Consider the following 12,821-nt stretch of genomic DNA (forward strand, 5'->3'; position numbering starts at 1 on the left):
TTGTAACATTACCTACATATACCTACCACAACTAGATTTTTTTTAGATATCGAATCAGACTTCTTATATATGGAAAAAGTGCAAGGAAAGAACAATCAATTTACAAAATAATTGAATCGATATTGAAATTAATTGCCAGATTATTTAACTGATTGAAATTTGTGTGCAGTTCACTGCTGTACCTATAAAAAAAATGGTCTGCTTCCTCGACATTAGGTCTAGTTTAATTGATGGTTTTGTATTATTTTTGGGAAAATTCGCTATCGAAAAATATATTTTAAATTTTTTTTACCTTTCACTTAGTTTACCTAAATTGTATGTTAGTGATATCCCTTGGAATATTTGGTGAAATAATGAAACATTTAAACATCAGGGTGACAGTATTAGCATTTGGTCCACATGTTGGGGTCAAGTCGGTTAAAAAATTTCCATATTTTTTTTATGAACTTGTAATAGAGAATTAATTGTAGAATACCGTATTGCAGATTAATATATTATTATTATAAGAATGATTATCTCAAAAAAAACTTTAACTATTGAAAAAAATGTTGAAAATCATGGGGGATCTATATTATTTTCAAATTTTTATCAGTTTCTTCGTAAAACGGCAGTGAAATAACAAAATCTAATTGAAAAAAAATTAAAAAGTTTTCCTCCCCGGCGGGGAATCGAACCCCGGTCTCCCGCGTGACAGGCGGGGATACTGACCACTATACTACCGAGGATATTGATTGTTTAGTTAAAAAAAAAAAAATCTGAAAAATAACCAGTGACTTTATTCAGAACGCTTCACCGTTTGAAGTGCTGGTATCAATCGAAGATGCAAATAATTTTATTACAAAACGCTATACCACTGTTACTATACTATACCATTCTATTACTATATGTATAGGTATAGGATATTGTTGATTTTGTAAAAAAAATGATGTCTGTTTTCTAAACTTTCCAATTCTTTCTAACTTTCATTCGCCACTATTGAAACGTTGGAGATGAACATGGCGTGCTATAAATTTAATCCATAATTATTTCATAACTACTTTTACTTCTCCCCTTATATAAATATCAAAATTTTTTTAATTCGCCATTTAATTTTTTTAAATTTTCAGAGGATTTTCAAATTTGTTATATTGATCACCAAACACTGAAGAGAAAGAAAAACTACTAACAGAAATCATTAATTATTAAGTGCTCAAAAAAATGTAGCGGTTTCTACAACTAACATTTTACTTGAGTTGTAATGATTTTTACATAATTTTATATTTTATTTTCATGAATATTCAATAACATCTGTGCCAATTACTTCTCGTTTGACTGATACGAAAAGAAATTGATGAAAATTTTTACTATCAGTCTACGAAGGTCCGAAGGTGGATATGGTGAAGTTTACAATGCTTTGGACTGCTTGACCACCCGATTTATCACCTCTAGATTTTTTCTAGATGGTGATTTTTCTAGATTCTAAATCTAGATAGGTATCGACTGAAATATGTATGCAGTTGAAGGAAGGTTGTTGCTCGTGTTTTAGAAAAATTCGGTTTTCATTCAATATTTGCTCAGATATAGCTTTTATTGTATCAGTAAGGGAAAACTTATTTTTTATATTATTTTTTTATTCTTTTTTTCGTTGATATCGTTAATAAGAATATGATTGTGGTATACTAAAATGTGTTGATGAATTTAAATGGAATTTTAGTTAACGGACACATATAGTTTTTGGCTTTGCCCTCACGATTTCACTGACTTTGAAGAGAATTTTATGTGGATGGCCATATTGCGATTAATCTGACTAATATATAAAATATATAATCTTTACATATTACATACTTTGATCGTTGAAAAAATCTTCTTGGGTGTTACCCCTGTACTTCGAATGGAAATAGTATGTTTCATGAGCGCGTCATGATTTTCGTATTTCTATTGATTTTTCTAGCAGGACCAGTTCAGTAACGAAAAAAGAAGAGAAAAAAGATTAAAAAAATTTCCTCCCCGGCGGGGAATCGAACCCCGGTCTCCCGCGTGACAGGCGGGGATACTGACCACTATACTACCGAGGATGTTGAAGACAAATTAAAAAGAACAAGTGGAAACTTGTGCGCATCTTATCGTGACAATTGCTATCTACAATAAAATTGGTGGCGCCATCTGTCGTAGTCGTGGACGTACTAATAGGTACTCCGATCTTTGAGTAAATTGAAAGTTATTATTTATTCATCAAACATCACGACAGCAAGAATTCGAAGGCCATCTCAAGTACGTTGCCAATATATTCTCGAACAGAAGCAGAATAAAGAATTCAAAACGTTAGTTTTAATTTATGTGAATCACCTTGAATTAGCAGGAATGAAAATTATACATATTATGGAGTATGTGATTTAGAGCAACTTCCAACTTTGAAATGATATGATGAATTCAACTGAAAGTGAAAAATTTCCAAACAATTTTTTTTTATTCAGCTAATAATGATTGAAAAAATTTATCGTTCATGATGATTAAATTGCAACAATCAACAATTAATCTCGACCAAAGAGAGACGGACTATTCTTTTACACCCTGTATGTATTTTATTCCACTAAAAAAATGATGGGTTTGATTCGTTTGTAAACTCTGAAAATAAGAGCGCATTACACCAAAAAAGAAGACTTTTCTGCAAGGGAAATATTTTTTGACATATTTTTTCAGGGCACACAAAAGCTCTCCTTTGTGGTGTTTCAGGATTATTCATTCATTCTGGGACACCATGTACAACATATTCGAAGAAACGTTATGTGTTTAGAGGAACCCAGTGTGATTTCTAGTACTGTGTAAATTGTCTATAATAAATGCATATCATTCCACTTTGTTATTACGAATAGGCTATTACTTGCTGTATTTCTGTGAGACTGATGACCTCTACTGTACGAGACCTTCGGAAAGGCACCAGGACAAGTTTTGCTCAATCGTTATTGCATGGATTCGAGTATAACTTGCAAGAAAATCTTAAGTTAATTGTTTCAGCTCCAATGAGTAGAATGGCTAATTAATTCTCATCACATGAGAACGAGTATTTTAATCGAACAATCAATGACCAATGACAAAAATTGGTTTTAACGGTAATGACCCTGAAAAAACTTACAAATAGTTTTGAACTGATATGTGTTTTTAATGTTCTTAAAATTTTTCGTTTATTTCGTGAGTTTTAAATGAAACAAAAACATTCAGTTTGTCTGTTCATGAAGTAACGTAAACTGTGAATAATATCAGTTGCAATTTATAATGCATTGTAATAATTGATGAAGAACTCTTAGAATCAATTGATTGAAGCCAAATGCTAGAAGGAGAGGTACTCAATTCTTATACCGAATATATTCATTTATTTCCAGTTGTTTTGTAGAGAATACTGGAAAGCATGAGGCATCTGCTTTAATGTAAATTGTTCAAGTCATAATGTTTTTGTCCCTGTTCGATTCCAAAGTTTTCCTATTCAATATATTAATTAAACAGAAGATTGATTAGCTAATTCCCAATACTCTCACCAAGATGGAAACAGAACAGAAAAACACAGTGAAGAGAATTGAATAATTGATTTCCAATAGATAATATCCATTATCCTATCTCGTGGCTCTACCAATGAACTCTTTATAGAGTTGCAAATTTGAAAGTAAAGCAAAAATATTTCAGAAAACAGTTCCATAAAAATGTAAATGCCCAAAAAAATATCATAAAAATGTAAATGCCCAAAAAAATATAGTATATCTCCTATACTGCTAAAAAAAATACACGAGTAACTACCTCACTATTTTTCAACAAGGAATCAACCCTTAAAATTTTCAAAAATACTCATTTACACCCAATAGAGTTGTTTTTATATTGGAATTGATGACAAATGAAACTACCAAAGGTTTCTAATTTTCCTCGACAAGAATGCACATTCATTTCAAGTTGCTTAATCCAAAGAAACACACGAATTCCAAAAAAATCTTTTGAGGAGAAAGAAAATAAACATGTAAGTAGGTGGAATTTTATTCTGCAAATCACCTCGAAATCATTCCTATCATTGGAGCAGTAACAACGAACTGAACACAGTTCGTGACAAACTGATTTAGCGTAATGCGAATACACTTAAATCGTGTCTTTTATCCTCCAGAGTTCAGGAGGTCGTGATTGGATAATCGACAAATGAACACTAACATGGCCAGAATGTACGTGTATCGAAAGATATTCGATACAATTTACATACGAAACCATAAGTTTTCCGCTCTGATTATTATGTTCTCCCTCCTGAGGTGTACATGTTCAGTCGAAAATTGCACGTTGCATTCGATCTTGTCAGTGCAAATTCAATTTGGAGACAGGTGATATGGCAGAGGTTGTGTGTTGGAAATATCTATCAGGCGATATTTCAGTACTGTTTATGATGAGGAAGTGATAGTTCTGGTGAAAGATTGCGAACACTTAAAAATACCGCAAATGGAACACAACGCCTATCACTTTCATCTCTAGGACTGATGTTGATACTTTTCTATCGAGTTGAAGAGTGTCTATAGAGAGGTTAATTTCAACAATGGAGTACTCGATTACTTCAACGAGCTGTCAAATAAATTCAATATGGCGCAGCAATGCAATTGATTGACTATTTGTACATTTTCATGTTTAAAATTTTTGTCTGGTTTAGAGAAAGGTTGTGGCCACATTATGGAAAATATCAGAATTCATTATAGTTTATTTGAAAAATTTATTTTTGGCTTATAGCTTGGAAACTGTAGTATATTTACAAATAAAAAAATCTGAGGAAATAAAAGGATATTGGTTCTATTCCTCAATTACATTGCCTAACCTCTTTATGTATAACACTGATAGATCTATGCTGCGTTAATTTTTATCTTCTTACATATGCCAATATGTTGGATAAGGGAAGATGTGTCCTTCTACAAAAATAAGTATATATTTTTCGTGTTTTGTCCTTCGCATATTGAATACTTCTTTTGACACGCAACGGCGTTTTGATCGATACTTCAGGTGCTAGTATAAACGCTAGTTTAAATCCCCAGTTCTGGGAAGATTGTTTAAAAATAAAGGATCTCATTAATCTAAAAATAAAGCGCAAGTATTTCCTCGCATATCGGAATGCATTTCATTCCGGTACAATTTATAAATACTCGATACAATTTGTTCCAGCATGGAAAATTCCCTGGATTCTCCCACAGGATGTAATAAATAATAACGTTCCCGATCTTGAATTATGATTTTGTCGAATTTCCACATACTCTGAAATTCAGTCTATTCATGAAACATTTCCATTGAAATTTCCTCTTGAAATTCCAATAGATATAATGTAAACCAGAAAAGTTTGTTTATTTTGTATTTGTCATTTATGAATCCTAAAGTAATGAAATTAAATATTGCTTTCTCTTTGATACATTGAGTTACTTTATTTTACAAAGTTCAACAAAATTTCATCTCGATATATTTTATTTTTCATCCACCAACGTACAATTCTAATGCGAAAAAAAATTTTTTCAAATTGGAAACTAAAACTAGGAGTTTTTCTGTACCGAAGAACCTCGCACCATTTGAATATAGAAAAAGGATTTCACTTTTATTTCCTGAATTTTTGGTATGTTGTAAGTTTTGACCTCCCGGAAAAAAATGTCGATTGGCTGTTGGCAGGGATGAAAAAAGCAGCTTTTAGTTCAGAATTTCTAACAATTTCGAGAATGTACAGGGTGTCCCGAATTTGATGTCCAGTGAGGAGATCTTGGAAACTAGAATAGTTGGAAGAAAACTTTTCAAGCATTTCAAAGCATTTTTCAGGGAAACTGAGAATGGTGAAAACCGTAGCCTCCTTGGATCCTTCGTTTTTGAGGTATTAGCAAAAAATGAGATTTTGACGATTTCGAAAAGTTCTCATAACAAATCTGAAACACTTTTTAGAATCCACTGTCGAGCTAAAAAAGAATTTTATTGTTCTAGATTTCAAATTATCAGGAAACTTTCGTTTTTTTTTAATGCGAACTATTATTGAATTTGTTATTCTTGAATTGGGGAAAAAATCGTTTGTCAGTAGATTCTACGAATGTAGAAGTTTAAGTTTCAGATATGTAACTTCGAAGAAAAAAAAGTTATGACAACTATTCGAAATATGTAGTCAAAATCTCAATTTTTGTTAATAACTCAAAAACGAAGGATCGTAGGAAGATGCAGTATTCATCATTCTTTGTTTCTCTGAAACGTGTCATCGGTTTTTGCTCTAGCTCCTCTAGTTTCCGAGATTCTCTTACTGGACATCGAATATGGGACACCCTATACAAAACGTATTGCGAGCATGATTCCCTAATGTCACGGGAATCATAAAATATAACAAAAATATTATATAATTTTTCGTTTTATGCTTTATAGCAGGGACGAACTAAGAAATTTTCAATTCGATTAAGTTTACACCGAACAGTCTGTGTTCCCTGATGAGAATTGAGGATTCTTTTTATCCTGTATGAGCTTTCCCAATATTAATCGAATTAAATTGACTTTTTTCATTCAGGCTGATCCGAAAATAGGGTCCTTTAATTCCTCGTTTTCACGTTCTGATAGGAAAGAATATGTTACATGTATGTAATAGATATCCTATACAGGGTGTCTGTAAACAAATGCGAAGAACTAAGGAAGATGATTCCTCGATGAAAATAAGCAGGGGTAGTTCCTATAAATTTTTTTCGAAATCGACCCTTCCAAGATACAACCTTTGGAAGGCGATGACGAGTTGGCAGTTTTTAATTTTGTTTACGGGTTATAAAAAACACTGATTTATAAAACTTCACATAATATGAAGCACTAAGTAGATTTTACTCAACACAGATTTTCGAAAAATAAAATTCTCGTTTCCCATTCAATATTCAATTCTGGAGAAAAAAGTCTCTTGTAAAATTACGATACAGTCCATAATTTTCTCGGAATAAATAAAATCTTACAAGCTGTTCTGATCAGTGTTCATTCCATTTCATCGTATAAGTGTTCCATAGAATGACTACCTCCCGCTAAAATACATGCATCAACTCTCTTTCTCGTATACCTTCGTATACTGCTTGTTTTTATTTATTCCGATAAAAGTATCTACTGTATCGAAATTTTGCAAGAGATTTTTTTTCTCCAGAATTGAATGGAAAACCATAAGAGAATTTTAGTTTTCGAAAATGTTTCCCACGAAAACAATTTTTGAAGGAAAATCATAAGGGGTTGTTATTTTCAACCCCTAATAAAAAGGTAATGAGATCTTAAAAATTGGCTGAGTAACATCTACTTAGTGCTTCATATTATGTATAGTTTTATGACTCAGTGTTTTTTAGAACCCGTAAAAAAAATTAAAAACTGTCAACTCGTCATCGCCTTCCAGAGGCTATATCTTGGAAGGGAAGTCGATTTCGAAAAAATTTTATAGGGACTACCCCTGCTTATTTTCATCGAGGATTCATCTCCTCAAGTCCTTCGCATTTGTTTACGGACACCCTGTATAACTTTCTCTTCATAGGAATTTTTAGTATCGTATGCATATATCTATTTTGCAGTTTTTGTTATCATTCACTTTTACCCCACGGTGATAACTGAATGAATTTTTTCTTAGAAACCAGAAAAAACTGATAGAAATTAAATTGAGCAAAAATTGCATGGAAGCGAGATGGCAATTAAAAAATTTTGGTGGTGTTTCCTTACAGTTAGAAGAACCTAACCCTAAAAATTGTTCAGGGTTTACTCCCTATTCACTCATGTTAGTGTAAATTATATTATTCAGTTTTTAGTGGAAGAGGCTGAAGGTGAGTGTTGCATTATTATTGAAATGATCTATTACCCGGCACAATTTGGCCTGAATCAACGCTCGTTTCTCTTGAACGAAAACGTTTTCACAACGCAACGTTCTGCCCCGAATGCCGAGCAACAATCGTTCAACGACGACGCTGCGTTTATAAATGTGTAACAAAAGGTATAAGTTCTTGAAACCATCGGGTCGAAGAAGTAGGACGATGGGTCATTTCGTTTAATTTCTAATTTCATTTCGTCCCCGACGACATCGCCCGCTCGTCGCCACGATTTTCTACCTATAGGTGAAAGTAGATGAAATGCAATCGGTCCAACTACTTCTTCGGGAAGTTATAATAAGATGTTACGAACATGGTCGTTTGGACTTGCAGCCGGTTTAATCGTTCTCTTGATTGAGTTTCGTTTTTCAAGTATTGGAAAATGTAAATCAGGCGATGAGGATCGACATGGATTCAGAGCATTTTGTCACTTACTAGAGGCTTTCTACCACAAGATCATGATGAACTAGAGGTGCACAATTTTCTCCCATCGGGAGCTAATATTGTCTGGTCTTACGTTAGATACAGACTGAATACTTAGTTGGCATTTTGAATTAAAGAAATGTTAAGAGGCTCAGCCCTTGGTAGGTAGTGAAAAGACCAAGAGTATTTGTTTTTATCGAAAAAGCAGTATGGTAATGCTTCTTTGAGGTCCGACTCTGTGCTCGGTGATAACATATATGGTTTTTCTTCTCCCTTTAGGACTCTTGTGTTGACTAGGGCGACCGATGAAAGGTCCAACATTTTTCAAACGATTTTGTACTACTTCGCCACATTTCACTGGATTTCTAAAGTTTTTGGGCAAATATAAGACGAAAAGGTATAATCTATCAATTTCGTTCCATTTCCAAAGACTTGTATTGCTCTGATGAGAACGAGTTCAAAACCATAGTCAGCATCTTCTTCGATGAGAGTGGTCTTTCTGTTGATACCCTGAATGATGGTTAGTCGTTAGTTCGGATCAGATGTAGAACGTAACATTCGAGTTAAATCGACATCGACAACATATTATGCGGCATTTTCCTATTGCTCTGAGTAATTTTTTTTTTATTAAAACGTTAAAAAGTATCCATCGATTTTGGCATACGTACTGAAGAAAAAAAAATGTTAAATGAAAATTATGCGTCAATTCTCAAACAAACTGATATACCGGTAGATTCGGGTGACTTGGGACAGTCCTGTAACTTATGACAATTACCCCCCTTGAAGATTTCTTTGTTTCTTACCATTTATGAGTGAAGGGACAAACTTAAAAGATTGTGTTTTTTTATGGCGTTTTTTTAAGGCCCTTATACTTTCTAGTGTCCTGTACATGTGTTTCACTTTGTGCATGTGTATTTTTTTTTCTGGATACGTGGGATATCGGGATATTAGATATGTCATGAAACAAGGTGGTTTACAAATCAAACGGCAAGACGGATCTCATTCATTTATTTTGTTGTTTCATAGGGTGACTTGGGACAATGCCGAATAGATACAAGCGGCGCATTGGCAGCAGGAAATATGCCGATTTTTCGCAGGATATTATTATTTACGTTATTTTCACAAAGAAATCACCAAAGAATTAAACAAATCAAAGATCTCTTGTTTTGTTTAATTTTTTTACACTTGAGTTGCAATATATTTACTATCGTTGTCATAGGGATTTATCATTTAATTTCCTTACCGAATTTCAACTATATCATTACAAATTCTAATTTTTCAAAACTATACACCGTCCCAAGTTACCTATTTCATTTGAGAGTTGAAAAATCAACAGATTTTAACTTGTGTCCCAAACCTCCCAAATCGGTGGGTGACTTGGGACAAGTATATTTTATTTTTTTCGAAATTTATATCCGAATTCTGAACCATGGTATATATCCTAATCAATATTCTGAGTTTTTAAGCATATTCGAACCTCTTTTTCAGATAAAAATAGGTCACCGTTTTGAAAATATGACAAGTTGAATTCAACAATCGTCCCAAGTCACCCGAATCTACGGTACTGAATATAAATATAGCTGAAAGCAGGGTGAGTCTTCGACTAGTACAAATATTTTAACAGCAGATTATTGAGGTCAAAAGAAACACTTTTTTCCTTTACCAGTTTTTCCGAATCGGCTAGGTTTAAAGATACAGGCTGTCGAAAAACCATAAAAAAATTATTTTTACATGTCATATTCTGATGGGGTTTTCACCATCGTGTAGAAAATTTCTTACGGAAGGTTTCAGTGTAAAAAACGATCATATAATCATTCTAGGATAGACAAGAAATATCGATTTATCGTGAGAAAATTGTAGAGCACTTATCACGATCTACACTGACAAAACTAAAAGAGGTGGATGGCAGAAAATTATACAGCTTATTAGGCTTTAGAAACACTTTCAAAAAATCGTTTTTAATTTGAGATTGGCTGAGGGAAGACTGAGGGGGAACATGTGATACAATATATGATATACTTTTTCGAATTTCATCTTCACAAGTCCGAGGAATTGAAACCATTTGGCATCTATAAACCTGATAAGCAATGCAACTCGTACGTAATTGTCCAGGAGATTCACAGTCGGATATCTCTGTGAAACACCCATCTTCCAGTTCACGATCATTATGGAGGAATAAAGGAAATCTTCCCCATAAACAGGTTAGATTCCTTAGCGGTCGTTTAATACGGCAAGATTTAATTAAAGACAATTATGTAATCATTTCACCTGACTGGTACCATCGCCTTTCTGCAGATCGCTTTAGGGGGGTATTTCACTGTGTGAACAACCTCGAGATGACCGTATGAAGTTATCAACCCAAAGGACTAGAGCTGGATTATTTCCAAGATCTTTTATAAAGTTTCCTTGTCCGTAAATCAGGTGCACTGTTCATTTTTCCATAACAGATTCTTACTATTTTATTTATTTACTTACTAATTTTGTTTTCGTGTACCTTTATTTTCAGAACAAACAATCAAAAGATGTCTATTGTGAAAAACATATTTTCACTCTGAAAGTTTGAGGTCCTAGAGATCTGAATGTTTACGAGTTCTATTCATTCTCTGTTCCATAATAAAAGGAGGAAACTCTTGTAAACAAACATGGGCAAACATCGTATCATTCAAGAGAGTGATTGATCAGTTCGAATCCATATCCTCTTGACCATAAATGAGTAATGATGGCATGTTCTGTGGATGACATGAAATTTGTGGAATAAACTGCAATGCCTCTGCCCAATAATTATCGTATCTGGTAGGTACTTCGGTATTTTCGTTCCAGTTGACCTGTACGTGGTACATCGTCGCATCTGTACAAATCTCATTAAAAGTACCGTTCTTCCACATCGGTCTAATCTATTATTGTAGTTGGTATGATACTGTTAAACGGAAGTCTATTTCGTTCTCGTTCTCAACCTAGTGGTTATGGGACAAAATTGTATTTCAGGCGATATCTCGGTGACCCCATCGGATGGGTGTGTTGTTTTAAGCAGTATTCTCATATTTTACGTGGACAACTGAGATGAACGGTTTGAGAGATCTTCACCATTCGTATGAAAAGTGAGCTGTTATTCAATTGATGTGGCCGATATTTGCGGAAAATCCATATAACTGAACTATTATAAACAGGAACATATGATTTTCACTAACATGATTTGTTTAACCACTTCATCTTCACCCACCTGAAGATGCTTCTGTGATAGCGAATATATACGAGGATGTATTGATATCTAGTTATCCTAGACCAGTTCCATGCATAAAAAAAATATTGCGTTACCATAACAACGAACAATAACTCATTAGATGTGTCAGTGTGAAGTTTGAGGTCAAAAAAGTAAACCAGAGTTACGCTATAAATTAAAAGAAAGAAGATGTTCTCCGAAATTGTAAAAATCGAAAAATTGGAGTATCGAGCCATCAACAAGTACCTGTATTTAAAAGGGTTAAGAGGTAGGCAGATTTACGAAGATATGCTAAATACCCTTGGTGATCAATGTCTTTCGTATGCGACCGTGAAAAATTGGACTGCAAGTTTGAAAATGGGAAAATTTTCCATTGAAGATGATGACCGATCGAGAAGGCCAGTTTCTGTGTCAGTCCCCGAAAATATCGATGCAGTTTATGACATGATTTTATCAGACCGTCGAATTGGGCTAAAACGGATATCTGAAGCACTGAATATTTCATACGAATGCGTTTATCATATAGTTCACGTCAATATGGACATGAGAAAAATTGCTGCAAAATGAATCCCCAAATGTTTGAATGTTGACCAAAAGCGTGCAAGGGTAGAAGCATCGCGTTCGATCTGTGCTCGATTTGAAAACGATGTGGACTTTTTAAACCGAAACAAAGCAACAATCGATGGAATAGCGACACTCTGGTTCTCCAAGACCTAAGAAATTTCGTGTCCAAAAATCTGCTGGAAAAGTTCTTGCTTCAGTTTTTTGGGATTAAAAAGGGGTAATCATGATTGATTTTTTGCATAAGGGTAGAACAATAAACGGAGATTACTATTCGACATTACTGACCACTCTACGGGAAAAAATTAAGGAGAAAACACGCGGAAAGCAATCCAAAGGTGTTTTGTTCTTGCAGGACAACGCCCCTGCACACAAAACTCATGTTGCCATGCAAAAAATTCGTGATTTAGGGTTTGAATTACTACAGCACCCCCGTTATTCGCCAGATTTGGCTCCATCCGACTATCATCTTTCCTCAACTGGAAAATAGTTTAAAAGGTCGTCAATTTTCTTTCAACGAGGAGGCAATAAAAGCTGTGGAGGTCTGGTTTGCAGAGCAAGAAGAAACATTTTTTTTGAAAGGTCTAGAGACGTTGCAGGTTCACTGTAATAAATGTATCCAATTAAGAGGAGAATATGCTGAGTAATAAAATATTTTGATATTGAAATTCTGTTTGGTTCTATAGAAAAGGCTAAGAATTTTTCAATATATCCTCCTATAATGTTGAAGCTCCTTTGGCCCTACCATTGAATTGATTCTCAATGGGCCTACTAAGAAAACTGAGAAATCTTCA

At 33.9% G+C, this 12,821-nt stretch overlaps 2 non-coding genes across 2 annotated transcripts; both read right to left on the reverse strand.

Annotated features, from left to right (window-relative positions):
- Nucleotides 1–653: 653 nt before the first annotated feature.
- Trnad-guc lies at nt 654–725 on the reverse strand. The gene has a single exon. It is a non-coding gene; the product is annotated as a tRNA-Asp (tRNA).
- Nucleotides 726–1,982: 1,257 nt separating this feature from the next.
- Nucleotides 1,983–2,054, reverse strand: Trnad-guc. The gene has a single exon. It is a non-coding gene; the product is annotated as a tRNA-Asp (tRNA).
- Nucleotides 2,055–12,821: the final 10,767 nt, after the last annotated feature.

Source organism: Coccinella septempunctata, chromosome 4 (assembly GCF_907165205.1).
Source record: "Coccinella septempunctata chromosome 4, icCocSept1.1, whole genome shotgun sequence".
NCBI classification, from domain to species: domain Eukaryota; kingdom Metazoa; phylum Arthropoda; class Insecta; order Coleoptera; family Coccinellidae; genus Coccinella; species Coccinella septempunctata.